Source organism: Streptopelia decaocto, assembly GCF_964273445.1.
Source record: "Streptopelia decaocto genome assembly, chromosome: 7".
In the NCBI taxonomy this organism is placed as follows: domain Eukaryota; kingdom Metazoa; phylum Chordata; class Aves; order Columbiformes; family Columbidae; genus Streptopelia; species Streptopelia decaocto.
This window is the reverse complement of record NC_138661.1, coordinates 2,987,958-3,012,848: the sequence shown is the minus strand read 5'-3', so window position 1 is coordinate 3,012,848 and position 24,891 is coordinate 2,987,958. Positions and strand designations below refer to the sequence as shown.

Here is a 24,891-nt window from a genome sequence, read left to right as displayed (position 1 = left end):
CCAGGGAGGAGGCGATACCCAACTGCAACTCATCAGCTTGTGCCCAACTGGTGCCAATGGAGTGTCCCCAAAACGATGCTGCTTCATTTAATTCACATAAGGCCTTCCTTACTCTCCGCTAAGGCCAACATGATCCTGACCAAAGACCCAGACGCACTCTATATTAAGCCCAAAATGGTCAATACCCATTGCCACTTATGGTAAAATTCACAACTGTGAAGGCTGAAAATTTGCAGAGTAAAGCATCCTTATCCAGAAGAGGAGAAAAATGAAATAGCTTCATTAGGCAGGTGAAGAAAGTGAATGGGTTCACCCAAAATATCTCCCAGCCACCTGTAATGTTCACGGTAAAACTATGGGGATAGGGAAATTGCAAAGAGAATGAGCAAAGAGCAAAGCAAATCTGTAGGGAGAGAACATGGAAATGGCAGGATCTGACTAGAAACACTGTGATTTTCCCTTGTGCTTATACTTTGCAATGATTTATTCCCGCTGTCTACAAATGGGCTCTGTCACTGGCAGATTTTATCCCCTAAAAAATAGAAAACCTCCAGAAATTAAGGCATTCTTGGGAGGTCATTGAGAAGGCTGCAGGAGAGCCGGGTACCAGGAGACTAATCAAGAGACTCTGAGCTCCAGGAAAACAATGGCACAAACATACTTGATGCCTGGCAGTGAGGCAGACAGGGAGGTAATGCCACCCAGCATCATGCCAAGGCAGCTTGAACGACACTTTCTACTCCCTGCAATGCATTTTGAATGAATGCCAACACCCTCAATTTCCAGCATATGAAGCAGGAGGGGAAAGTCCTCTGTGTGCATCCCATGAAGTCACATAAGACCAGGTTAAAATAGAAGGCAGGCGACAGGATCTGATGAGTCAGAAAGTGTTACTATAGCACTGACTAAAAGGAAATATAAATCAGAAATTCTCATTGTACCAGGCTGGTTGGTGCTACAGGAACCAGAGTGCCCGTGGGCAACCATCCAGCTGCAGGAACTGGGGTGATGGATCCGTTTGGTGCTGGCAGCCCCACACAGTCTGCCAGCTGTCTGACTCCAATGATTTCTGACAATGGCTTCCCAGTGGAAGGGGCTCAGATTAAAGAACACTTTGACGTGATTTCGGGGTTGAACTGCTGCATGCATTGCTTTCCCCCGGCCCACCTCTACCCGTGTTGCCTTGCTTGATCCTATCTCGGGTATCTTGTTCTGCAAGACAGACAAGGAAACCATGGAGGTGTGACTAACTCAGAGCCACCAACCAGACAGGGTTGGGATGGGGGCAGGAGCAAGGTCTTCCATCCCATTTTGTGTTCACAAGCCTCAGTAATGTCATTACTGCCATGGGGCAGTGTTTTTCTCACCACAGTGAGATGAGTGGCAATGCTTTCCATTTTAACGGCTTAAAACTAGCAGCTCAGGACATAAAAACATAGAATTATTTGGTGGAAAAGACCCTCAAAATCATCCAGTCCAACCATTCTCCCACCCCTGTCCCTGCCCCATGTCCTGAGAACCTCATGTCCGTCTGTCCAACCCTCCAGGGATGGTGACTCCAGCACTGCCCTGGGCAGCCTGTTCCAATGCCCCACAGCCCTTTGGGGAAGAAATTGTTCCCCAGATCCAACCTCAACCTCCCCTGGCGCAACTTGAGGCCGTTTCCTCTGCTCCTGGCACTTGTTCCTGGGGAGCAGAGCCCGACCCCCCTGGCTCCAAGCTCCTTTCAGGCAGTTCAGAGATCAGAAGGTCTCCCCTCAGCTCCTGTTCTCCAGCTGAACCCCCCAGGTCCCTCAGCCGCTCCCATCACACTTGTGCTCCAGCCCCTCACCAGCTCCGTTCCCTTCTCTCCACTCGCTCCAGCACCTCAAGGCCTTTCTTGGTGTGAGGGGCCCAAAACTGAACACAGAATTCGAGGTTCAGCCTCACAAATCCCCCTGGTCCTGCTGGCCACATCATTCCTGACACACGCCAGGATGCTGTTGATCTTTTTGGCCACATCTTGTGTTTGAAAAGGCTGAAGTGGCTTTAAGCGTTACAAGCAGCTCCAGGATTTCAGCCAGGGCATGCCGGCACAGGGGAACTTCAGCGCTCTCCTCCGGCTCCCCCCTCTGCTTTCAGCCTCTCCAAACCAGGGGAGCTGGAGCTGTCACCCCAGCGCGGGCAGGAATCGCTGTCCCGGCGGGGACCGTGCCGGTGTCTGTCTGCACACCAGCGTTGACACTCCAGCAGCACTCACGCCCTGTCAGTCCTGCCATATTTCACAGGCTGTCTTGTGCAGCGAACAAGCTTGGGCTGGGATAATTGAAAGCAGTGCCCACTGATTTATTCCACTTCAAACACATTACATGCCACCTCCTGGGCTCTAAGCGTGGTCTGCGAAAGCAAGGAGCTCAGAGTATGGAAAGGAGTGAAAAAGAAACTGTTTTCCCTGTTTTGAGAGCTAGAGGAAGGTGAATCTCTAATACCTGATATACTCTAACACAGAGGATCATAGTCTTGTACGTGGCACCGGAATATTTGCCCCTCCCCAAAGCTTAGCACATGTCTCTGGCCCTCATTATTATATTTACCAGACCCTTCAGATATTTGTAAAGCCCTTCCCTGCTGCTGGTTTCCCAACATCTTTCTCTGTGTTGCATCCACCTTCCCTGATGGGTAATGAAAAGCCACATATAGGAGGTGTTCACAACAGGCACGCTCAGACTGTCTCGGTGCTGGGATGCAAAAGCAGAAAACGTCTTAAAATTAAAAGCAAAAGACATTTGGCTCATTCTGCTATAGCAAAGGCTGAAAGGGAGCAGCATTGCCCTCTATAAGCATATTTCAGTGTGCAAGGACCAGGACAGGAAGATGAGCTACAGAGAAGAGGTAGTTAAATTAAATAACCACGCTGTTCCACTGACAGACGGACCATGGACACTTGAGACTGGAAAGCCAAAGGTTTCTCATTTTCAGAGCAGCAAGGCTCTTCTCATAGCATTGGCCAAGCCTCAAAGTAGATATGAGACAGAGCTTGCTGGCAGAGGAGGATGGTATGATAGAGCCGCCCATCACAGAGAAGTGACATGTTCATCAGCATCTCAAGTCCATGTGCTAAGACTCCTCTCTCCTACTGTTATGCATCAAAGCTTCTCAAAATTGCCTTTTGCCACTCCAGGGAGAGAAGCCCACATTGGGCTCCACTTGTCATTGGATGGAGCAGCACACCAAGAAGGAATGCAGCTAAAACAGAGCATCAGGAACTATCACATCTATCAACACAATAGAAACTCACAACCACTGCCTTGTTCCAAAACAGCAATTATGGGTTGTCACCATAACAGGACTTCCCAGGCCTTAGATGATATACTCCTAGAAACCCGTGAAAATCTCCCATCACCACCAAAGGGAGTCAAACCCAGCCTTGATCACACAAAATCTCTGCAATATGCCAGTGAATGGGGCTTGAGCATCATTTCCCTGACTGAGTGTCCTGGTTTTGTTAAAAACAAGTTTCTCTTTTAGTGAATTTGCCTGTCAGCTAAAGCTTCATATCAGCTGCATTTTCCTGAAAGCCAGATCCATGTTTTGGTAAACACAGCAATGGAATGTAAAGTTATTGATAAGCATGGATGGACATCTCGCCAGAGGGGCAACGAGAAACTGGTGACCAAGAAACTGACCAACTGTGTATAACATCCCATTCACGTGATACTTCATATAAAAGTGGGAGATCATGAGGATGTCGTCCCTTTTCCTTATGGCGACATTAGCAGAGGACCTTGTGAGTTGTCCCTGCGAACTGAGGCCAGTGACAGACTGAATCCAGCTCCGGTTGGCTGCAGAGTCCAGTCCAGGACTTCGGGTGCCAGCTCTGCAGTTGCTGAGACTTTCAAGATTGGTTTTGTATATTTTGTATTATTTTCTCTATACTTATCAGTAGCATTAGTAAAACATTTTTAATTTTTCTAACTCTCCTCTCTCTGTCCTTCTGTCCCTCCCGATCGCCTGTGCTGAGTGGGAAGGGGCGAGAGGGAAGGATAAAAGGGGGAAGGAGGGGGAAGAGGAGGTTAACAATACATCTGCCAGGGTTTTATTGTCACCCCGCAATCTCAACCCTCGACACTGTGGTAACTAGGACAAACTGGGAAACCTAATGCCAGCTGAAATGGTGGCTCTGGACAGCTTTTGCATTGTGAGAGTGATGAAGATGCTGTCCAGAAGGGATCTGGGTACCAGGAGCACTGCCAAGTGCCCTGGGGAAGTTCTATAATACTTCATGTCTCTGAGTCTCAGCTCCCCAAATGCAGAAGGAGGTTGATGAGCTCAGCTGCCTTGGAGCAGCCTCTTGCACAAGACCTGTTCTGCAGAAGGAGCTGGACACTATTATTTGTGGAGCCCTCCCAGATCTGCACAACGGGGATAATTAGTCAGCTCTTCTATTTCTAAAGGAGACGGTGCTTCTCAAGCATTGGGAAATGATAATGTGTTGTTTGCCACAAATGTGGTAATTAGATCTAAAACTCTTCATTAATATGGAAATGACAAATAACAAATTAGAATCAAGCATCTACAATTAGGCTAAAAAGCCATGGCAATTTGTTATTCTTCGCAACAAATCATTTTTCATATAATTTACTGTGAACGAGGTCTCATTATGTAATGATATTTAGCTCTTCCACTACTTTTCAGCTTTAATTGCACTCACAACATTTCTCTAATATAAGCAAGCAGTGCTATCTTCATCAATTAACTGGGAATCCAAACCTGAAAGCACCGACGGGGTGTATTTACCACCAAACAGAGGCAGGAAGACCCAAAGCCAGTGCAGAAATGAAGGGCAAAATCTGCAGATATCTTCAGCGCAGATAGAATTCTGCTCTAGCCGAGAAGAGGAATCTGCATTTCTTCACAAAGAGGTTCAGACCAGCGCTGACGTCCTGTTTTACTGTCATAACAAAAATTATCTCAATGACACTACCTATTCAGTTAATAGCAAAGATTCTTAGTGAAAGTTGGGCCATGAGGCAATGAGCGTTCAAAGCCAGCGGGTATTTCTCACTGATAACTCAGACAGATGACGCCAATCAAACCAAAGCGGTTTCACTGAATCTGTGTTGGCTGAGGAGGAAGCAAGTTTGACAGACAAAAACCCTCCTAGGAGGCAGAACATGACAGTCTGACACTGGGCTATCCAGATGAAGGAGCCATTAATATATTTGGTAGATGATCTTTTGAGGTCCCTTCCAATCCCAAACATACTGTGATACTGTAATACATTAAGTTTATTGCTGTGGAGTGGCTATTCCAGGGGCTGCAGAGAAGCAGAAATGAATGGATCTGCTGTTTCTCCAGGCAGATTATCTGTAACTATTTACTTACACTAAAAGGGCATTATCCTGATTGGAACTGGTCAGAGACCACTTTCTGATTAGGAAAGTGATATGATGTGGCTCTAAGAAGACGATTTGGAATATGAATGTCTCTGAATGTCCCTTATTTTGCTGCCATCGTCTGTTCAAATAATGAAGAAATTATTTGACGTGTGAGAGCCTTCACAAAATTATCTGGATAAAGCTTCAGAGCTTAATCTACTTCCAAAGTAGCCGCAAATGTTTATTATCTAAATGCTGATGGCCCCTCTCTACCGACCAGCTTCCAAAGCCCCCGAAATGGGCCAGAACGTTTTCTGTTGACTTGACAAGTGCATCAGGTCCTCTAGGAGACAAACTCTGCAGGGACAGACAGATAAAGAAGGCAGCAACAAGCCCCAAGGAAGGAATAAACAGAGGATGCTTTTAAAGATTAGTTTTGTAGTGGTTTGAGTTCACAGTGGTTTTAGAGGAGATTAGATACACTGAAGAAATATATTCATGTGTAAAGGCTTTCCAACCACACGCGACCTGATTTCTTCTTGATGACAACCTCCCCAACATGACTCGACCCTTATGTGTTAGCAGATGACAGACTGCAGATCACAGTCACAGACTCACAGAATGTCAGGGGTTGGAAGGGACCTGGAAAGCTCATCCAGTGCAATCCCCCCATGGAGCAGGAACACCCAGATGAGGTTACACAGGAAGGTGTCCAGGCGGGTTGGAATGTCTGCAGAGAAGGAGACTCCACAACCTCCCTGGGCAGCCTGGGCCAGGCTCTGCCACCCTCACCCCCAACAAGTTGCTTCTCATATTTCAGTGGAACCTCCTGTGTTCCAGTTTGCACCCATTACCCCTTGTCCTGTCGCTGGTTGTCACTCAGAAGAGCCTGGCTCCATCCTCCTGACACTCACCCTTTCCATATTGACCCCCATGAATGAGTCCCCCCTCAGTCTCCTCTTGTCCAGCTCCAGAGCCCCAGCTCCCTCAGCCTTTCCTCCCACGGGAGATGCTCCACTCCCTTCAGCATCTTGGTGGCTGCGCTGGACTCTCTCCAGCAGTTCCCTGTCCTGCTGGAACTGAGGGGCCACAACTGGACACAAGATTCCAGGTGTGGTCTCCCCAGGGCAGAGCAGAGGGGCAGGAGAACCTCTCTGACCTACTGACCACCCCCTTCTAACCCACCCCAGGTACCATTGGCTTCCTGGCCACAAGGGCCCAGTGCTGGCTCATGGTCACCCTGCTGTCCCCAGGACCCCCAGGTCCCTTTCCCCTGTGCTGCTCTCCAACAGGTCATTCCCCAGATCAATGCTACAGGCTCTCTCCTGCCCATGGCCCCATGCACCAGGCAGGAGTCACTCATCCCATCTGACCAGCTGCTTCGTGGCCACCAGGTGAGACATGCAACAGGGTCCTCAAAGGGCACCTCCCTGAAGGCCCATGTTGTGGGGCAGCCACTCCTCCTCAGACCCCCAGGTTCTTGTCAGACAATGGGATGCATCAGGCTACATGCTGCATCACACACAGACTTGTTTGCACCCCAGGCAAATGCAGAGATGGGAGATTGTTATCCAAACGCACTGTGGGCAACTCTTACCTCCAGTCTGGAAGGTTTGTTAGACAAGGGCATCACCCCCAAGGTAAGACTCATAGACTTTGCAGAATGTCCAGTGTTGGAAGGGACCAACAAGGACCATGGAGTCCAACTCCTGTCCCTGCACAGGACACCCCACAGGTCACCCTGTGTGTCTGAGGACGTTGTCCAGTCTCTTCTTGAACACTGTCAGGTTGGGGCCGTGACCCCTCCCTGGGGAGCCTGTTCAGTGTCCAGCACCTCTGGGTGAAGAACCTTTTCCTCATGTCCAACCTGGGCACATCTTCCTGTCATTCCCTCAGGTCCTGTCATCGGTCACCAGAGAGGGCAGGACCTACCCCTTCTCCTCCTCTTGTGAGGAAGCTGTAACCATGATGAGATCTCCCCTCAGTCCCCTTTTCTCCAGGCCGAACAAACCAAGTGACTTTAGATGATGAAACAAAGGTCAAAAAAGACACAAATATGCAGCCGGAGAAGACATTATGAAATATCTAGAGACCTTCGCAAGGATTTTCTATCTCCTGGTGTGCAGATAAATCTCCACGTTACATGCTAAAAGTAATCAGCCTGGAGAAAGCCACGGGCATCTCGTCAGGCTTCAAGCAGGGGGCTGGTTGCTTATTTTCCAACACATCTTGCAAAATCCTGCAAACAAGTAAGTGAGCAAGCTCTGATCTCAAAGGCGATGCTAATAGCCTTCCCCGAGTGGAAATTGTTGTCCAACAGCACATTTCAGAAACACACAAAGCCAAGAAAAGGTTGGGAGCCAGAAATTTCTCTTGGCTGTTCCAAAAGTATCTCAGTGCATGGGTCAGGAGAGCGCTGTGTCTCAGTAACTTGTAATTCTTTGGTTTGTAACTGCAAATATTCTGAACAGGGGACTCCCAGGGAAAGGCTTCCCCTCCCACAGCACAAACAAAACCTCTCCAGGCCACTTAAAATCTGCAATTCTTTGTAGATACAGAAAATAGTGGAACTGCAGAGCACTCCTGAAATTTAGCCCTAAACATAGAGGATAAACTACTGGTCTTATCCTATAATGTTGTGAATCGGTTAACAGATTTAGGCAATTACTGATCAAACCCAGTTAGCAGTTTGATTGACAGACCGTAAGAACTGTTGACTCAAACCAGTTCATCACAATCTCCTGATTTATAAATCTGTCCCTTGACTCAGAAATACTATTTGTCCTCATTTACTTGAACTCAAAAGGATACAGGAGTTGAAGTTTCATTTTCAAAGTCTGTTTCTAAGAGATAACAAACAAATCTACCAAAGCCAAAGGAGCAACAAACCACACACTTTCCTATGAGCTGTTGGACCCATAACCAGCTTTGGGAATCCACAGGTAATACATGCACAGAATAAAATTACCATGCAGGGGATTGGAATAGATGATCTTTCGAGGTTCCTTCCAATCCCTAACATTCTGTGATTCTGGTATCTGTGAACAGTGAAGAAGACCAAAGAAAACCTATCTGGTGCTTTGGTCCCTGCGCTAAATTATCAATATGGTCTCACCTCTGGTTTCAGTCTAGAGATGTTTTATGTGGAGCCTGGTGAACCTGAAGGACACTGTCCAGATAAGCACCTTGGAAGGTACAGTTACTGATTGAGTCACATCTCCCTGCAGATGAGCAAAACCAGGCGGTTTTGGAGGTTTCTGTCCCTGGCATATGGTTAAGAGCTGCAAGGGGGGGAAGCTTGTGCTGAAGGAAGAGGATATAACAATGGCTGTAGCTGATCAGCTCTGCCCCATATCCCATCTCTGAAGGCAGATGCTCACAGAAAAGCCTAAATGCAGGGCAAACACACAGATACTTCCCTGTCTCGCTCTTCAGCCTAAGGCAACTTACTGCCGATCCAAGGGTCATGGCTTTCCTCTTCAGCAGGCTTCTATACCTGTTTTTGTCTCAGCAACCGTCAACATTTTGTTTGTGAGCAAAATAGAATAAAGGGAGGAAGATAAATAATTTCTTGTTAATTATTTCTATTACTGCGACAGCTGAAAGGCCATCTGAGATGGCACAGGCACGAAAAACGCTCTACAAATGTGTAAAGAGAGATGGTATCTACCCAAAAGAACCTAGATGAATGAACCGCCACAGAAGCATCGATATTGCCCATGTGTGAACACCAGGACTCAAGCACAGGATGAGTGATTTGCTCAAGGATGCACTAAAAAAAACAGCACTGCCAGTAATTAAACCGATGAGGAGAGCAGGCTCTGCTTACAGCCACTCTAGGTCAGACCAAAGGTCTGTCTGGCTTAGTAAGGCTGACAGTGGCCAAAAGCATCCGTGAACAGGAGGACCACAGAGTGATGCTCCCCTTACACACCCTCCCGGCGCCCGGTGCTTTGTGGCTCAGACACCTGCAGAGCCACACGCTGAGTTTCTGCATCCGAAAGACCAGGATGGATTTTTTCCTCTGTGAACTTGTCTGCCCAAATGGAAAAGCAAACGTGGGAACTGTGAGCACCTCGGCATCCTGTGGGCAGGTGTTTTCCCATGGTTACTGATACCCTGAGTAAAGTCTCACCTAATTTGTCATGAACCTGCCTGCTCCTGCCTGTTTCACATGATGCTCTCCAGCTCTGGCACCAGGGGACAGTCACTCACCGTTCCCCCGCTCAACACCCCTTGTGACTTTACTCGCCTCAGTCAAGGTCTGTGTATTCATTTCTTGGACAGAATCCTATTTATCCTCTGGTTATTCGTGTTATTTTATCCTTTGGGTTATTCTTTGGTGATTCTTCTTCTTCCACATACCTTTTCCAGCTTTGCTGTATGCTTTTCCAGATGGGTAAAACTCCAGATGGGCAGAGGGGCAGAACAGCACTGAGTATTTAGGATTAAAATAATGGTTGTTGTTTATATCTATTTTCCTTTTTTCCCCCACATCCCACCAGATCACTGTTCCTAATGTATCATCCTCCCTCCAAGAAGGATTTGGAGCAGAGGATTTGCTTTAATTTCTACTCTTTGCCAACAGACCACCATCCAAACCAACTCTATTATGGTGACAGGATTAATAAAAGTAACTTTCAGCCTAAATTTCCCCCTGGAACTTGGCTGTCCCTAGGATTTTCTCCAGGATCCCTTTCAGAAACATTATCTCCACTTTCCTACTCACCCAGGCATAAATAAGTCCTATTTCTTCCATGACTCACAGAGATATATTTACTGTGAGTGTTCACACCCACACATACTCAGCTTAGAAAGACTATGGGGAAAATCTTTGCATCGCAACCCAAGGCCTGGGACAGGGCAGGATGGGTCCAGTGCTCATCACCCAGGAACCCTGTTAGGACAGTCTGGTTTTAAGCAGCGCAGAGCAGGGGGAAGCAGCTGAGATGGCAGGTGATGAAGAGGGACCCCAGCAGCGCTCCAGGTAGCTGCAGATCTCTCCTGTTTCATCCCAGGGTGATGAGGACAAGGGAACTCTCCTGCCCACCCACAATATAACATATCCAGTGTCACTGCTGGCAGGAACTTGAAGCCAATTCGGAATATATTAAGAGTCCTGCTGTTTTCTAAACCCTCCTATTCATCTTCAGAGCCCACACAGTAGTGACTAATCACACCTTAATAACTAATCATCGCTGCTGACAATTAGTACCATTGAAGCATGCTTTCCCTACAGCAGATGACTGTTTCGGGGATGCCAGCTCTGGTTCAGATGGATGTCATCGCAGCTCCTGTGCCGGTCCATGTTCATGCACGGTCCCAGGAGGTCCCACCACGATTCCAGGAGACACCCCCGGGTACAGGATCCCCTGCAGTGCCCTGGGAATGAGCCACGCAGCTGCATCCCAAACCTCACGCTGTTCCCGGAGGCATTTCTGTGTGCTCGGTGCTGTCAGAGCCCACCTGCAGCCAGGCCGGTACCTCCTCTCGCACAGAGGTGATCTAGCATGGTTTGAGCCACTAAACCTGGGCCAAATTTTGCTCTGAGCTTGTCAGGATGCAAAACTGAAGTCAGACACAAGGGACCAGTGACACAGCCCTGCTAAGCATGAAGCAAAATGGTACTCGGTCCCGGAGAAGGGTCTTCACAGCCATAGCAGCTCCGAGGCTGTGGGACAAGAGCCTCCAGCGCAGCAGACACCAGAATGCTGCTCAGTTTTGCTGCCTGGGATTCTGACATTAACTGCTCCATTAAAATATCTGCCTTACAGAAAAACGCTCCTGCTTGGTCTAGGAGAAGCTAAATTAACTCTCTGCTTCCTCCTCCTCCACACTGCAACTGTACTGGAGCGAGCAACGTGTGGCTGAATGGGGTTGAGTCACCATGGAGTCACTGCAAACTGTGGCTTAAGAGGTCACAGCAAAATACCTGAGCCACACAGACCAGCCACCGGCACATTCCCAACTGATGGGAAACATAAGGTGCTCTGACCACAGAATCCCAGAATGTCAGGGGTTGGCAGGGCCCTGGAAAGCTCATCCAGTGCAATCCCCCCATGGAGCAGGAACACCCAGATGAGGTTACACAGGAAGGTGTCCAGGCGGGTTGGAATGTCTGCACAGAAGGAGACTCCACAACCTCCCTGGGCAGCCTGGGCCAGGCGCTGCCACCCTCACCAGGAAAAAGTTTCTTCTCAAATTTAAGTGGAGCCTCCTGTGTTCCAGTTTATACCCATTGCCCCTTGTCCTACCATTGGATGTCACCGGGAAGAGCCTGGCTCCATCCTCATGACACTCCCCTTTTCCATATTGATCCCCATGAATGAGTCCCCCCTCAGTCTCCTCCAGCTCCAGAGCCCCAGCTCCCTCAGCCTTTCCTCACACGGGAGATGCTCCACTCCCTTCAGCATCTTGGTGGCTGCGCTGGACTCTCTCCAGCAGCTCCCTGTCCTGCTGGAACTGAGGGGCCACAGCTGGACACAAGATTCCAGGTGTGGTCTCCCCAGGGCAGAGCAGAGGGGCAGGAGAACCTCTCTGACCTACTGACCACCCCCTTCTAACCCACCCCAGGTACCATTGGCTTCCTGGCCACAAGGGCCCAGTGCTGGCTCATGGTCACCCTGCTGTCCCCAGGACCCCCAGGTCCCTTTCCCCTACGCTGCTCTCTTAACGGGTCGTTCCTCAACTTATACTGGAACCTGGGGTTGTTCCTGCCCAGATGCAAGTCAGTGATGATGACATCCTCCATTAGCATTAGACCCGTCCTCAAGCATGCAAAGAGAAACACCAGCTCAACGTGCACGTGCAGCAAAAGCGCGGAAGGACCATCACGATGCCACGTGTGCCAGCACCGAGTTCTTGATGGAGACCTCGGAGCAGTGTCCAGGTTGCCCCAGCATGGGCATCTATAGGCTGATATGATGGACACAACAGCATGCCCAGCTTATGGGGACAGGAGCGCAGTATGTGACACAAACCAGGAGGGTCCCCTGGGGACACACATTGTGGCTGTAGAATGGGTGACAGGACAGAGCCCAGCCCCCGTGATCGCATCCAGCCCCTTGCTGAAAACAAGCACAAGCCTCAGCATCCGCTCCTGCAAAACCCGATTGTGCAAAAATCCTGAGTGAGAAAGTCGCCCTGAGTGGTCAGAGGGAAACGGGAGGACGTGGGGAAAGCAACGTAGAAAAGGAATGAAACTGGAGAAACTCTTGGCCTTGCTTATTAATAAAGCCTCAAGTGCAGATGGAGTTGCCGGTATATTAAAATAAACTATATGCTACCGGGGAACAGCCTTGCTGAAATACTTTATTGTAACCCAGGCTTGGATAAGGCTGTGATTAGAGTTAATCAAAAACAAGGTGGGGGAAAAGCAAAAACTTCTAGTAATTCTCACCGTATCGACCTCTTTCTGTGATTAATGCTGATACCCAGCACTTTTGCAAAACAACAATTGCTAGAGGTTTGAGGCAATTATTTTCTTGCCAATCAAAATCTAAGCAATTTACTTATTTCCAATACTAAGTCACCCTCATGCAGGGCAGGATTTATTTGTGTGTCAATAGAATGTCCTTCCACGAAGGAACCTGGATCTCCTTTGATCCTCAAGTGCACTTAATTTGAGCAAACACCAGAGGGGAGGTGGGTTTAGCATCAGTCGTTTGTGGTTTGCGCTGCCCAAGCAGAGAGAAAACGTTTCTACAGCCTCACTAGAAAGGAATATTTTAAAAGCATCTGCTCAATAAATTACCCTCTGTCTCCCTGTCATGAGCTCTTTCCCTCTATTTTTCTCTGCAATGGAGCCAACATTTTAACCCAAAAGATCAGCCTCTGACGCAAATCCCCAGAAGGACAGAGGCAATTCAAGGCCAATGAACCTTCATATTCCCTCTCTATATATTTTCTTTTGGAGAGCTCAACCGCCATGAAAACAGACAGATCTTTTGCACCGTAGTATAGATCGCTATTAGAAAATAAATGTGATTTCTCCAACATAAGGACAACTCGCTTTTTACAAGGTAAAGGCCACTCAGACTCGCACATAAAGGAGAAATTAATAACTCTCACCCAGGGAAGCTACTGGCCTGCCCGTGTTCTTCAATCAAGCTAAGTGATTACTGAAATCCAAAGGGAGACAGGGCTCCAAACCATCTCCTCTGTCTAAATGGAGCCAAGTTTTCTGACGCGTATAGACTGAAGGATAGAAGAGGCAAAGCAGACTGAAATGTGATCCGTGTGCACACCGAAACTGCAGACACCAGGAGAAGAAAGGATTGCTGCGGATTAAAAAGAGAGCGAAGACACTATGGTTTATACCACAGTAGGGCTGGCAGCCAAGGGGACACACAGACAGAACCAAGGAGGCTGACAGTCGGGAAGGAGGAAGGGAGGAAGGGGGAAGGAAGGGGGAAGGGAGGAAGGAGGGAGGGAGGAAGGAGGAAGGAAGGGGGAAGGATGGAGGGAGGAAGGAAGGAAGGAAGGAAGGAGGAAGGAAGGGGGAAGGAGGGAGGAAGGAAGGGGGAAGGAGGGAGGAAGGAAGGGGGAAGGAAGGGGGAAGGAAGGGGGAAGGAAGGGGGAAGGAAGGGGGAAGGAAGGGGGAAGGAAGGGGGAAGGAAGGGGGAAGGAAGGGGGAAGGAAGGGGGAAGGAAGGGGGAAGGAAGGGGGAAGGAAGGGGGAAGGAAGGGGGAAGGAAGGGGGAAGGAAGGGGGAAGGAAGGGGGAAGGAAGGGGGAAGGAAGGGGGAAGGAAGGGGGAAGGAAGGGGGAAGGAAGGGGGAAGGAAGGGGGAAGGAAGGGGGAAGGAAGGGGGAAGGAAGGGGGAAGGAGGGAGGAAGGAAGGAAGGAAGGAAGGAAGGGGGAAAGAGGAAGGAAGGGAGGGAGGGAGGAAGGGGGAAGGAGGGAGGAAGGAAGGAAGGGGGAAAGAGGAAGGGAGGGAGGGAGGGAGGGAGGGAGGGAGGGAGGAAGGAAGGAAGGGGGAAGGAGGGAGGGAGGGAGGGAGGGAGGGAGGGAGGGAGGGAGGGAGGGAGGGAGGGAGGGAGGGAGGGAGGGAGGGAGGGAGGAAGGAAGGAAGGAAGGGGGAAAGAGGAAGGGAGGGAGGGAGGGAGGGAGGGAGGGAGGAAGGAAGGGGGAAGGAGGGAGGGAGGGAGGGAGGGAGGGAGGGAGGGAGGGAGGGAGGGAGGGAGGGAGGAAGGAAGGAAGGAAGGAAGGAAGGAAGGAAGGAAGGAAGGAAGGAAGGAAGGAAGGAAGGAAGGAAGGAAGGAAGGAAGGAAGGAAGGAAGGAAGGAGGAAGGAGGGAGGGAGGAAGGAAGGGAGGAGGAAGGAAGGAAGGGGGAAGGAGGGAGGAAGGAAGGAAGGGGGAAGGAGGGAGGAAGGAAGGAAGGGGGAAGGAGGGAGGAAGGAAGGAAGGGGGAAGGAGGGAGGAAGGAAGGAAGGGAGGAGGAAGGAAGGAAGGGGGAAGGAGGGAGGAAGGAAGGAAGGAAGGGAGGAGGAAGGAAGGAAGGGGGAAGGAGGGAGGAAGGAAGGAAGGGGGAAGGAGGGAGGAAGGATACCTCCTCACCGCACTGTGCAGAAGCCCAGATGGTGCTTGGTGAGCAGATGCAGCTCAGCCCTCGCAGCACAGAGCTCTGCACAGGCTAATGGGCCCTATCCTGTAACCCAGGCGAAAAATAAATAAGATAAATGACTTAGAGCAGCAAATGCCAAGCTGTGCTCTGAGGAAGACACTTCCAAACAGACAGACAGAGCCCGACAGCTGGACAAGGTCAAAAACACTCAACCATGCGCTTGAGTTTTCCAGCTTTGCTTCCTTGGCCAGCAAGAGCGGCTGGAGGTGCAGGAACAAAGCCTGGCAGAAATTCAGGGGGCACCAAATCTATTCCCTCTCCGTGTTTTAAGGGTTCTCAGTCTTTGAAATGAGACCTAAGAGTGCTCCATGTATTTTCCCCCCTCTAGCTCCAAAGTAAACTGTTTATCACTTTGTCATCATATTGCTGCCATCCAGCTTTGAAGAACGAAGGATTAAGAGTGAACAGCAAATGAGTCGTTTTTTGGGAGGGGATGAAGAGTGGGTGCTGGTGGGAAGAGCTTTTTTTCCTTCTCATGCAGTCTTAGTTGATGTTGGCATGAAATATCATGTCATTGACTTTACAGGTGGTTATTCAAGCAAACATAAAACTCAGCCTAAGAGTTGAGCACTAGATGTGGAGATGTGGACCTTCTGGTGTGCTGACGCCACAGCTGCAAAAATGACTTTCTGAGAGAAACACATCTAGAGCTCCGATGTTTTCCTGAGCTGGATTCAGCTCTTGCTAAGCCTGATTTTAAGGCTGCAGTGTGCGATCAAAGCAAAACCAGCCCAGCTGCCCTCAGGAACAGCAGGCATGTGCATTGCAGAGCATCTTCAACCCGTGCTGAACAAGGATGGGGGAAGACAGACCCCCCGCTGGTGAAAATGCTCAATTCAAGGCCCCACTGAATTGGCTACTAGTCTCTCTCAAGACTGAAAAACTCTTGTCTGCCTTTGAACAAGAAAAACCAAGTCTTTCCTATAGCGGGAAAGCCCAGGAGCTCGGTGCTGCTGCAGGCTGCCTTGCCGTGCTCCTGAGCATGCCAAAAAGGTGGAATTTGCTCTGCTGTGGTCTGCCAGGCAAATTGTAGGCAACTGGTGGCCCAGACTTCAGTTCCCTTCAGGATGGGGCTCTGAGCAACTTGATCTGGGTGAAGATGTCCCTGCTCGTGGCAGGGAGGTTGAACTAGATGAGCTTTGAAGGTTAGAATCATAGAATAGTTTGGGTTGGAAGGGACAATCAAAGGTCATCTAGTCCAACGCCCCTGCCATGAGCAGGGACATCTTCAACTAGATCAGGTTGCTCAGAGCTCCATCCATCCTGGCCTTGCGTATCTCCAGGGATGGGGCATCTACCACCGCTCTGGGTAACTCGTTCCAGTGTTTCATCACCATTATTGCAAAAAATTCTTCCTCATATCTTAAATAAATCTCCCCTCTTCTAGTCAAAACTGTTACTGCCTGTCTTGTCCTAACATGCTCTTCTAAATAGTCTGTCCCCATCTTTCTCATGGGCTCCTTTCAAGTACTCAAAGGCCGTAATAAGGTCTCCCCAGAGCCTCCTCTTCTCCAGGCTGAAGAAACCCAAATCTCTCAGCCTGTCAAATATTTGTATCCAGCTTAGAACTCTCATTTCTCCACTCGTTCTGTAGCCAACAGAGAAACTATTTACTTCATAGGTGTTGCAGACCACTTCAGTTAACTGTAGCGACTATCTAGGAAGCTTAGTGAAATCATGTCCTTATTTAAGCCCAACAGCCATATACCTGCCACTGGGCTTTGTGAATTCTCCCGTGTTTGTTAATTCACTGAAATATATATATATATATATATATATATATTTTTTTTTAATTATTTTTCCCTCTATTTCCCTTCCAACCCCAACTATTCAATGATTCTACGATCTCCTGGAAGGTCCCATCAGAAAGAAAAAGCCATTTCTGATGTCAGTTGTTCTCTCCTGGGAGCTGCTCTGTCGTTACAACAGCGTATGTCACACGGAGCTGGCACAGAGGATCCTTATTGTTTAGAGGTGTTTGGATACAAAATCTCCTTTAATAAGGAAAACCTGTTTAAATATGAGTCTGCTCCAGGAATAAGATGCAGCCATGAATAATCTCTTAAAACAGTTTAAAAAGTCATTTCCAAACTAACTACCCACACTTTATGAGGAAGAGAAACTTGATTTAGGCACAGATTGATGATGGGAGCTTTATTACTGCTTGGGAGAGGGAGGAGGAGCCAGCCAAGAACATATGGAGCAGTATAAATTATTTGGAGCACCCAGAAAGACAGGAAAAACCCATCATTTCTATTTCTCTGACTGCTCACTTCAGTCTGCAGCCATCTGGAACACAGACCTGGCGCGGCCAACGCTTTGCGCAACAAAACTCCCGTAGACACGTACAGGGCAAAGCTACAGAGGGCACGACGGCTGAGGGCAGCTGCACTTTCAACACGTCGGGAATAAGAACCTCCTGGCTCCCGCCAGCCTCTCTCACCTGCGGATTCTATGGACTCCGTCCCTTCTGTTGGGATGGTGACTCCATCTCATGAGTGCTGCTTGTGTTATCCTTTGCTCCCTGTGCAGGGAGAAACACAGGTGTGCATCCTTCCTCCAGCAAGGGAGAAGGAAGGCAAAGGGAGAAGGAAGGCAAAGGGAGAAGGAAGGCAAAGGGAGAAGGAAGGCAAAGGGAGAAGGAAGGCAAAGGGAGAAGGAAGGCAAAGGGAGAAGGAAAGAGAGGACAGACAGACTAGACAGAGAGGACAGGACAGAAGTGGAATGCCCAGGCACTAATTTAATTCCCCTCGTTCAAATCTCGACTTTGCTGAAGGCTCCCTCATGAAACCAGTGGGGTCACTTGGCCTCTGCGTGGTTTTGTTTGCCACTTGTAAAACGTGGATAGCCTTCCCAGGGTAATTAAGAACATAAATGCATTAAAGATTAAAAGGCACTCTGATGTTCCAATAACACAAGCTGTAAGAGTACTTAAAATAGATCCATTTGGGGCAGCAATTAAAGAATGTGCTACTAACTTCTGAATCTCAGCTTCTGTCTTCCTAATGCTGGTTATTTTTGCCCATAAAAGCATTAATCCCAGTTTCCTGTAAAACTGGCATTTCAAATATTCATCATCTTCCACTACTCTGCTACTCTGTCTTACCATCATTAACAAGTGGCATCTGTCATATGGTTTATGCAGTATAATTTGTGACCACAGATCTGTAATACAGCTACGGCTATTTTCTCTGTAAGTAACTATGCAGAGTTGCAAGTATTTTTATCCCTTAAAATAAAATTGCATTCCAAAAGTGTGTTTATCATGCAAGTGCCTTGTCACTACCTAAGTGTTATACAGCCTTCCATTATTGTAAGAACTATGATCCTGCACACAAAAAATACATGAAATGCAGACATGGTATATACGTCTTGGAAACTCCATGTTGAGAATTACATTGTCATACTCCATAACTTCTTTCTAAGCTGGCGTTCTTCATTTTCATTTGAATCTTTAATTCCCATCATCCTGGAAAAGGACTCCAGGGGTTGGAATTCACCACAACCCACTGAATGAAAACACCAACCTTGGGATCCACAAAAGCAAGGGAAGGACCAGCATAACACCACAATAAAGCACAGAAGCTAAGAAGTGTGTGTTTAACTATCCTAACTGCATTATTATTTCTTTTTCTGTAATAATTAGACCCGGACTTATAATGTTTAGACTCTTAAGATTTCAATTATATTAGCAATAAATTATTGGCTTTATATATGTGTGTATATATATGAGAGATGTCTTCTCTTGCCCAGTGTAAGTTGGGGAATGACCTATTAGAGAGCAGCACAGGGGAAAGGAACCTGGGGGTCCTGGGGACAGCAGGGTGACCATGAGCCAGCACTGGGCCCTTGTGGCTAGGAAGCCAATGGGACCTGGGGTGGGTTAGAAGGGGGTGGTCAGTAGGTCAGAGAGGTTCTCCTGCCCCTCTGCTCTGCCCTGGGGAGACCACACCTGGAATCTTGTGTCCAGTTGTGGCCCCTCAGTTCCAGCAGGACAGGGAACTGCTGGAGAGAGTCCAGCGCAGCCACCAAGATGCTGGAGGGAGTGGAGCATCTCCCGTGTGAGGAAAGGCTGAGGGAGCTGGGGCTCTGGAGCTGGACAAGAGGACACTGAGGGGGGACTCATCCATGGGGATCAGTATGGAAAGGGGGAGTCTCAGGAGGATGGAGCCAGGCTCTTCTGGGTGACAACCAATGGTAGGACAAGGGGTAATGGGTTCAAACTGGAACACAAGAGGTTCCACTTAAATGTGAGAAGTAACTTGTTCAGGGTGAGGGTGGCAGAGCCTGGCCCAGGCTGCCCAGGGGGGTTGTGGAGTCTCCTTCTGTGCAGACATTCCAACCCGCCTGGACACCTTCCTGTGTAACCTCATCTGGGTGTTCCTGCTCCATGGGGGGATTGCACTGGATGAGCTTTCCAGGTCCCTTCCAGCCCCTGACATTCTGGGATTCTGTGTGATTTTGTGACCATAAAATAAGATTTTGAGCATAACAATAGAGTTTCCTCTGCTAAGGCTTCTGGTTCAAATCAGTACTCTCTTGTTTACAGCTGTTATTTGAGATTCGTGGTAGCCCAGGGTGAGCAACTGGTTTCAGCTAACATCTTAAACAACCAAAATCCACCGTAACAACCTCTGCTTAGATGATTTGAGCAACACATTCAAAATGCCACAACCTCATATGCCTCAAGAAGCCAGTGCCATTGTCACTCCAAACAACTCTGTACATTTTGAAGGCATGAAGTGAACCACTGCATGACCCAAAGCAGCAAAATTAAAGGCTTAGTAAATTGCCCTGGACCTCCAGCTGCCACCTTACCATGGATAGCAGGACATCCAAGTTATGGACTTCATCTTGGAACGTGGATGATGGACAAGAACTATGGCAAAAAATACTAAGTGGAAGAAGAACGCAGTCAGAGGAGCCACCACCAACACAGGAGTAGAGGTGTACAACAAAAACCATCATAAGGAACAGCTAAAGGAGGACCCAGAAACCCTTCACTAGGTTTGAACCCATCTGAACCAACTGCAGTTCTTGTCACACATGAACAATCACAAAAGAGGTAGCAGAGAAAATGATATATTGCCATTCATTTCCAGAAAGCCCAAGTTTCCTGCCCCACTCGTGCTCTCTGAACAGTGTTCACCTGCCACATACATGTACAAATCAAGGAACGAGCAGAGAAAGGTCAAAGGCACCTTGCACACAGCACAGAGAGGTCCCAAAGTACCGCGATGTCCTTTGCCGACAACGTCTGGAGACAAAGCATTTGAATGGGACAGCAAAAGAGATCCCAGAGTATATTCAGACCATCCTTCTCCAGAGCTGCAGGCCACCAGAACAGTCTTTGGAGGATCAATTTCTATTTTATAAAGGCAGAGATGACATCATTCTCTGCTTTACTTTTTGTCTAATTATTGCTGGTTAGAGAATCAGCTGATGGGCTGTAAAACTGACAGCCTCCTTACTGCTGCTTATCAATTGCTTTTGCTCAGCTGGAGTTCATGTAGGACCATCTGACTCCCCAGAATTGACATTTTAAATGATTCTGTTTCTCCAGCACTTTCTGACTGATCACTACAAAACTCCAAACTGTCTCTTGCTCTGCCGAGCTGTTCGTGGATCAAGTTACGTGTTCTCGAGGGATTTGCAGTGTGTCAGCCATCAGACCGAGCAAACTCAATAATAACTGACCTCAGAACAGTATCAAAATTCTGAAGGCCAGAAGATAGATGCATCCCCAGGAGAAGGTCCTATGTACAAAGTATTTTTAAAAAGGAAAGTACCAACTGTAAAATTTGGCGCTTAGTTGGTGTACCCTCATCAAATCATAGAATGGTTTGGGTTGAAGGGACCTTCCCAGCTCCCCCAGTGCCCCCCCTGCCATGAGCAGGGACATCTTCACCAGCTCAGGTTGCTCAGAGCCCCGTCCAGCCTGGCCTGGGATGTCTCCAGGGATGGTTCAGCCACCACCTCTCTGGCCAACCCGGGCCAGGTTTTTAACACCATCAATGTGTAAAATACTCCCTCATCTTGTACTGTGTGAGGTACCATCACCTTTCTTCAGGTCTTGCTTTCCTGTGCTGTACCCCAGGACAAGCAGAACAACTTTCCCTTCTAAGCCATAATTCACTTGCACAAGATGGGAAACTCTTCACACCTCAGCACTATTTGGGGAAGGAAGAGAAGTGCAGAGCTCTACATGGGATCCACAAAGCCACACGCCGTGGGTCGAGGCAGGCGGGAGCACCTGCCCTGACCCAGCTGCATCCAGAACAACTGGAGCTCCCTCCTCCATGGGCTCCATCTGGGGACATCCAGCGGTTACAAAGCCATCTTTAATTTAAAGTCAATTTTAACTTTAGAAGAAAAGCACTTAAAGGAGATAGATTTCAAAGCGGTAGCTTTAGGCGAAAAGCACAAAAAGGGTTTCAAAGAGAAATAGTCCATGCCCGTGTCCACTAGATCTGAAGCTCTAGGAGCCCTTCATGGTGAGTCTGGTGTCTCCAGCTGCCCCAGCAGAACAACGTGGGCAGCTCTTCTGGCCTCCTGGCAGCTTTGGAGGATTTCTTCTGTTCTTAACAATCCTCCTCCTGCTGACATGAGTTACACATCTTTTTCCACCCTTTCTGTTCCCCCTGATAAATCCCACAAAGAAACACATAACTAGGACCAGGTACAAACACAGATACAGACACAAGAGCAGCTCAGCGTATACCCATGGACCCAGGGCTGGAGAACCATGGCAGAAACTCCCACCAGGCACAAACTGGGAAGAAGAGAAGGGTTGCACCACTGCAGCAGCACCTCAGGGAAGAGGAGCTCAGCACTACCACAGAGATGCAGCAGCATCTCCCATTCCCCAAGCACACCCAGCAAATGAGCCCTTCAAAGATCCAGGTTCAGCTCCTTTGGCCTCAGATTTTCGATGTGGGCTCGTACACATCCTTGGGTTCTTTTCTGCCTCTAAAACATAAATAATTTCCCTCCCTCTTAAGAGCACTGTGGGCATCAGCACATTGTAGATGGGGAAGGAAGCAATATCAAAAAGCCATTAAGGTCGTCTAGACAGCAAAATAAATGGGTCTTCACACAAATATTTACCTGATGGAATAAGATGGGTGAGTCGCAAGCAGAGAGATGGATCCCACCACATCCCCTCTTTTCTCACCTGCATAGAAGTCCCATCTAACTCCTACAGAGGAACTCAGCTCGGCCACAGCATCATCCTCCCCTCACGGCTGCTTGCGCAGACTGCAACAGCTTCAAAACAAAAGGCAATCCAAAGCATCTGGATCCGGTGACACCCAACCCAGCCAGGCACTGCCAGAGAATGCAGAAATTCACATTTGTTCGGTTCTTCAGGTGCCCAGACTTGGCACCCTGCAGCAGACTCAACAGACTGCACAGGGGGCTCCTCCGATTTGCATGAGGATCAATAAAACATAAGTTCGGGAGAAAAATCCTACCTTTTGCCACCCAACTTATTCCACGTCTGAAATTTTTAGAAAGACAGCCTTTCAAGGTCTGAGAAAAAGAGAGAAGGTGGTGCAGGACAAAGGCTGCAAGATGATGTAATATTAAACACCAGGAATGGAACTGAACCCGTAAGTTCAGAAGCAGGTCTCCAGAAGAGACACTGCAAAGCGCATCCTCTGCCGTGGGGAAAGGACACCCCATAATAGATGCTATTACACAAGCACTGTTAAAGCTACATATTGTTTCAAAGACTAGGTCTGCTTATTTCTCGTACATGATTATTCCAGCCTATCCAACCAGAGAGGCTCGCTGCACACTGGGGACAGCTTCAGCCGCTGGTCACTGCCTTCTCCCTTCATTTACCAGTGCGTCGGATAGACATCTCCTACCCCAAGCCTCCTCCTCCAGCAGCGAAGGTGCTCGGGCTGGACACGCAGCCGTGACCCCAGTTCAGACCTGCACCAGCTATGCCTGATGGCTCCTGCAGAACAACCTCCTCTGTAGCCCCAAAGATCATGGAAGAGCCCATGGCATAGACAACAGCATCTTCAGCAGTCTCTAGACACCCTTAATTAACCATTGTCCTGCATGCTGTTCTGGGAACAGGGCTCCCCACCAGTGTGTTGTCCCCAAAACAGGGTTCTTTACCCAGTATATACACAAACGAGCCAAATTTAGCACGCAGAGATGAGGTATTGTTTATCACGGAGTTGTGCAAGTCTGGATGCTGGAATAAAGCCAGCATGCCAGAAAGAAAAGTAACAGCCATTATACACAAGATCTTATCACGACTCAGGGCAGTCCTAAAGAGCCAATCGGTTACATATTCGTATACTGGTTACATAATCATTTTAGTGTATAACGAGCGATGTTCAGCTAAAGGACACTTTATCCAACACTCTTGAGATGTGTTAAAGCACGATTCAACTGATTGTGCAGGCTTCAAAATGTCTAAAGCTGCAAGGTCAGTCTCTCTGATTAGGTGCTTTGCCAGTCACTCTTACCTTGGTCAGACTGACCTTAAACTGAAAGGATTTTTTACATATCTTTAGGTTAGCAATTGCAGACAGGATTCATTCTTTTAAGTGGCAATGACAACATGAGCCCTCCAGGGACCCAAGCCAGGAGACACTGCATCAGCCCCCCTGGCTGGGATGGATAAATGTACCCGGATCCCTGGGGAGATATCAGAACCATCTTCCTCCAGTGCTGCATAACAGGATGTCTGGTGTGTGGGGACACACTTTGGAGTTTGCAAAACGCTGCATCTCTTGAGCACATTACAAAACACTGGCACCCTCGGCCAGGACTGACTGATTCAGAGGCAAATCTCTGCCAAGCCATCTATCCTCGTGCTAACAATCCTGAACGAGGCAAATAGTTTAAGATGCTCAACAGCTTAATGCTACCTTCATGCTATTGCTAGCAATACGGAGCTCACCAAGCCAGCCCATTGCACCCCCCATTGCAGAAAATATGCTGCTGCTCTCACGTTTTCTTTCAAGACGCCACAAAGATCCTGCACCGAGGAAACGAGTAAAATGTGAACACAAAGCTACTGATGTGACTCCCATCATAACCCTGTTTCTTACACACTTCTCCTCTGAGCACTGTCATGTACCTCATTAATCCACCTTACAAAAGTCAAACAGAGAGCCTTAAACACTTATAATTATTCCCACCCCACAGCTCCTGTCCAGCCTGATGGGCTAACAGGACACATGAAACAGATCTGACACAGCACCCACCCAATACAATGTTTTTAAAGCAAGAGTTAGTGGGACAGGGAGATATCAGCCCTGATGCAAACACAATCTGCCCTCCCACAGAGTTCTTGAAATAAGCTCTTTGATTCAATTCACAGGCAGCTAACAATGCTAAAGCTGGCTAGAAACAGCACTACAGGGGGAGAACCACCGGGTTAAATCAGAATTAAACATCCAGGGGAAGTAATAGTTCTTATAATACAGCATATGAAAGAGTTTTGGGGTTTCCTTATTGGATGAGCTTCTCAAAACAGCTGGTTCTCCAGTAGCCAGATACAGAGACCGTCTGTGTAGATGTGGTTTGGCTTGCACCAATTCCCACTGCTTTTGATGGGGTTTGGCTTGGAAATTGAGTATGCTGGAAAATGATCCCAGTGCCCTTAGCCAAGCTGGGCAAGTTCCCTTCCAACCTTTACCTTGTCCCACACCAGCTTTGACTTGCGTCAGACGGATATGACACATATAAACACTGATAAGCTGTACATGGAATAAATTTGTTCAGCCTTTAAACACAGGACCTATATGTACAGTGGGAATAAACTGTATAAAGTTTCATAGAGGCTTTGCAGGCTTGTCTTGCTTAACGCTGCCATCATAGGGTCCTGTGGCTGGACCATATACCCTTTAAAAATGCCAAAAAAGTGGCACTTATAAAAATGCTG

The 24,891-nt window shown here is 48.3% G+C and overlaps 1 protein-coding gene across 1 annotated transcript in view; it reads right to left on the bottom strand.

Annotated features, from left to right (window-relative positions):
• Window positions 1-24,891, bottom strand: part of ARMH4 (armadillo like helical domain containing 4) — a gene marked incomplete at both ends in the record, with an annotated part of 65,553 nt that overhangs the window by 19,307 nt on the left and 21,355 nt on the right. The gene's annotated exons all lie outside the window — the stretch shown is intronic.